Raw genomic sequence first — 5000 nt, forward strand, 5'->3', positions numbered from 1 at the left:
TGTTATGCTTCTCGAAAGTAAGTCTGTATATGAGGCGAATCTCACATCTTGAAATGTGATATCTTTAAGCAAACAAGTGAGAAGGTACCAGTGTATTTGTGACTTGGGTTGGGAGTCTATTACCTTTATGTGGATATAGGCAAAATGATGCTGAGGGTCATGATAAGTGCATAAAATCAAATCAGTATACTATTTCACCTATTAAATTTAACATAAAGTATAGGACCAAACCAAATCCTTGTCCCCTTTAATAATGACCTACCGAATCAACTTGAATTTCACCATATTTACAGTTGATTGTCATGAGGTGTGTAAGACACCTAACGTCAATTAAAGTAGCTGTTGACGCATGAAGGCAGGTATTTACAGGAGTGACCTAACAGAAGTGACATAACAGAGAAGAGTAGCGTTGAAGTCAAGGAGGGGCGGCTTTTTCCATATAGAGATGCATAGGATGTGCTGCGTGTTTGGTAATCAGGCCATTCGTTCAGTTTCCAAGGATGTGTTGAAGGGTGTAGTTAGACTCAGAAATATTGGTGTTAATGGGATGACCAAATAACAAAATGTTGTTTAAAGGGATACACAAGGTGCATGTGATCCATGCAAAGGATGAAGGATATATTGTTCAATAAGTGCCGAAAGAGACGAACAGCTAAATAAATGAGAGTAGTCCGCGGTTAAATGTGTATCTGGCGCTGGCACCAAGGTTACATTTGTCATACCTTACCTCCAAGGCTGTTCTTTGCAATTGTTATTATTATTATTATTATTATTATTATTATTATTATTATTATTATTATTATGGGGTAACATAGCCGTTAAGTTCCAACAAAAAGGCGATGTGAACACAACTGATTTTATTGGAGATTACAACAATGTTATATACACATGGTAGAGAGTATCGGTGACTCAAAATTAAAACAGTACAAGACTTGCGATACCAAGCTTAGATATGTTTATATTATAAGTGTAGAGGATAGCAAGATATAAAAAGCGATGCAATTATAGTGTACAAGTGGCTTGAGACACACGAGGTAGAGGGCCCCACACCTAAAAAATGCAAACGTTAAATAAAATGCTCTGCTTTTAAGAGCCGCACTGTAGGTTGGTCTCCTTTTAGGAGATACACAGGTTTTAAGCAATCTATGGAAACCCAGTCTTTTTTGCTAATAATGTTGATTAGGAAAGTGTGTGGTTGATCATGAGGAAAGGGTCTGTGTAAGTGGGCTTTAGCGGTGGCTTCCTTGTTGCGAAGGAAATCTAACGTCTGTAAATCTGGCAACATGGATTAATTTTCCAAAAACATGATATAGGCGTTGGAGTTATCGGAGGAGATTTCGGAAGAAAAAAAATACAGCGGGGAAGGCCAACAGATAACCATACACTAATTCAGCTGCCGAGACACTCAAAGCATCTTTAAGAATGCTCCATAGTCCTGGTTGGGCCCAGAGAAGCTGAGTAAACCAATTGAAGTCATTGCATTTTGACATCAAAGCTGCTTTGAGAGTGCAATGAAAGCATTCAACCACTCTGTTGAGTGCAATGTGATAGGTGGTTGTCTGATTTGGAGTGATGGCCAGGAGATTCGCTAATGATGGCCATAATGGAAAGTTGAAAGTGGTACCCCTATCAGTAGTAATATACTCAGGTATACCAAATCTCAATATCCCTCCTGAGAGAAAAGATGTACATTAGGCAGACATTGTAGTTAGCATGGGGATGCTTTAAAGCCAATCAGTGGAGCAGACTTACTACCCCGACGTGAATATAGGCAAAACGACGATGAGGTTGAGAATAGGCACTCACACTTGAATCACTGTGTCGATGTAATTTTGAACCTGCGAATGAAGTAGAGGTGTGGACCAAATTCTTAGCATCATTAGTAATGCCAAGCCAAAAGAATTTTGTCTTCACTACCTATGCAGTAGATTGGGGCAAGGGATGTTGAAAGCCATGGTAGGAGTCAAACACCTGTTGCAGCATGGAGGCAGGTATCAATGGTTCCGGCCAACCAGTACTTTCATCCCAGAGGAGAGTGGTGCTAGAGATGTCGAGGGGGACGTCGTTCAAATGGAGGGATGTGCAGGATATCTCATATGCTTTGTACTCTGGATCTTCTCGGTAGGCTTCTCTGAAATTATTGCAATCCAATCGCAAGCGAATGGTGGCTTATGTGTTTCTTGACAGGGCATTGCCAATAGGATTAATTTTCCCAGGGACGTGTTGAAGGTTACAGTTTTTAAGCAACACGATGGAAAGGTGTCTGTGCTGACGGGAAACCGGCGTCAAGTGAATGCGTGCACCAGGAGCATGTGATCTGTACCATTGATGAGGGTGGACCTTTTACGGATAAAAAAAAATATGAAGGACAGTCAAATGTATTACCAGCAAGTCGTGGTGGAAGCCAGGGTAAGAAATTCCACCATGAATATTTTTTCTGCTAAAAAAGCCCAATAAACAGGGTGAACATTAGAGCACCTGCTCGTGTACTAAACCAATAGTTATATCATTGACATTGGTGGGAAGATAGAGAGGATTATGTTGCACAGAAAATGCGAGAGCAGCAGAAGTTGATAAGGTATTCTTAATTTTCCAGAAAGCTGCTTCCTAGAGTGGACCCCACAAGAGGCCTCTAGGTTTGTCCTTGTGGGAAGCATAGAGGTGGGCAAGAGTGACAGCCATGGCTGGCGAGAACAGGTGATAATACTTTATAATACAAAAGAACTCTTGTAATGCTTTGAGGATAGTGGGTATAGGAAAGCTCTAAACAGCCAAATTCTTCTCAGGGAGGGTGTGGGTGCTTCCAGGCGTGATGCATTGCAATAAGTATGATACTTCAGTGATGCCATAGGTAGACTCTTCCTCCCGGACTACAAGGCAGTTCTCTTACAGGTGGTCAAGAATGAAGCATTGGTGGCAGAGGCATTCCTCTTTGGAGGAAGAAAACACGTAACATCTACAGAAGAGGTGGTCCCATAAAATGCCATTCATGAGCTGTTAAAACGTGGCCCTGGCATTAAGAAGGCCAAAACAGGAGTATTTGAATGTGTAAGTCCAAAAGAGGAAAGTGATGATGGACTTAGGGATGTCTTATGGGTTCATGGGCACATGATAAATCTTCATGAGTTCCAGCTTGGCGAATACCTACACTTGCAAGGTGGAAGTAACGGCAACAATATTGCTGGGAGGCTAGTTATCTCGTTCCAATTGCTTGTTCAGACGCCTGTGATCTACAAAAGGGCACAAGTAGCCATCTTTTTTTCAGGACGTTGTGTAGGGATATCGAACATGGGCTTGAAGCATTTTGGCCAAGGTCCATTTATTTAATTTTGGCAAACGTTTGTTTAGTGGCTGACAAATGATCTGGGGCCAGATCCGAGAATGTGGCAAATATAGTGGTCTCTGTTGTCTTGATATTGTAGTAAATACAGTGCTTGGCAGGTACCATGGGTCTCTGACGAAGTTATGGACAAAAGAATTCAAGGTAGGACATGAGGAGATGGGATTAGACATCCGTGGTTAAACTGATGTGGTGTGCCAGCTCACATGGTACCGGTTGAAGAGGTATCGACGAGTATGAATATGTTTTGACAAACTGTCGATGAGCAGCATCAACTAGGTGGGGGAAATTGGAGAGGAAATCTTCACTAAGGATCAGCAATGAGACATCCACAATGAGAAACTTCTAAGGAGATTTGGCGCTCCCAAAAAATCGTGTTATTGTTTTGTACCCATTGGTTGAGCCCCACATCCGTTAGCAATTACCAGGCAAATGTTACCATAGTTAGAAGGACAACATCATGCCCTGGGGAGTGACCTTGGTAAAAGAGAATGACAAAAACTGCACATGTGCACTGCATCATGTAAAAAGAAAATATTACAGGTTTGGGAGGACACCACCACAAGCGAATGCCTGCTTATAAGATTTTTGGCCAGTGGCAACCGTTTTTATATTTCTCTGCAGCAGCCCCGAGTCAGGAGTAGTAGTATCATAAATGTAGCTGATGGGCGTCAATAAGTGCTTGTAGAGGTCGTTAGCTGGGGCGTGAGCAAATGGCATCATATGTAGGTGATGGGCAGCTTTATTGTCTCTCTAGCATATGACGGGTGGGTGTCTGTGTGCTATCGCATTCATATCAGTTTTGGTCGATGTTGAATAGTTGTCCTCTTCGTCATGAGTGTAGGCGTTGACAGCGGTCTTCAAGGCTGGAATTTGGTTTTCTATAAGGTCATCGACTTTTCTCCTTCAGGGGTGATATATAAACATCGGGAATGGTAGTGTGTGCAGGTTTAGGTTTACAGCGTACCCAAAGGGCATAAAATGAGTTCACTTCCCTTGAAGAGCTGTCTGCAGCATGTTGCAGACGAACGGTACTGGCCCTTTCCCTGAGAGTGAGTGAAGACTTTTGATCCTGCAACTCTTGTTGAAAGACCTGAAAAAGCTTGGCTCTACTGGCAGCTGGGGATGGTGAGTACTGCTCTAGCAAGTAAGTTTTAGGGATGGAGTATGCTATTGAGGTGTCGCCTTGGTTCTAAAGCAAATCGTAGATATCCGGGAAAGTATCCTCAGGGATTGCCGCAAGGACATTTTCTGCTTTGTGATTGAGCAAATCACGACCTTGAGATGAAAATGAATATCGGCGAGCTAAAACCAGGCAAATACCTCATTACTGGCCAATAATGGTAGTTTCATAGACTTGGTGTGGATAGAAAAGTCAGGGTCAGCATCGTCACCAATAGCCGGCATTGTAAGGCGGGAGGGAGTTGGTCCTCTATTGGTCACTAATTTTACCTAACTGCTATCAGATATTAAATGAGAGACAAGGAAATAGCAAATGAATGTTATTAAACTAGACACAGAGTTTTTGTACAGAGAGTTAGGTGCATGAATGACACAAAATACTAACAGTATAAAACAGGCGATGGTAAGCTTAAACAAATTTTTCATATCAGTACGGGGAGAGTGAGAAATGGATTAAGAGTAGATATATAAATATATC

Source organism: Palaemon carinicauda, chromosome 17 (genome assembly GCF_036898095.1).
Source record: "Palaemon carinicauda isolate YSFRI2023 chromosome 17, ASM3689809v2, whole genome shotgun sequence".
Taxonomy (NCBI): Eukaryota; Metazoa; Arthropoda; class Malacostraca; order Decapoda; family Palaemonidae; genus Palaemon; species Palaemon carinicauda.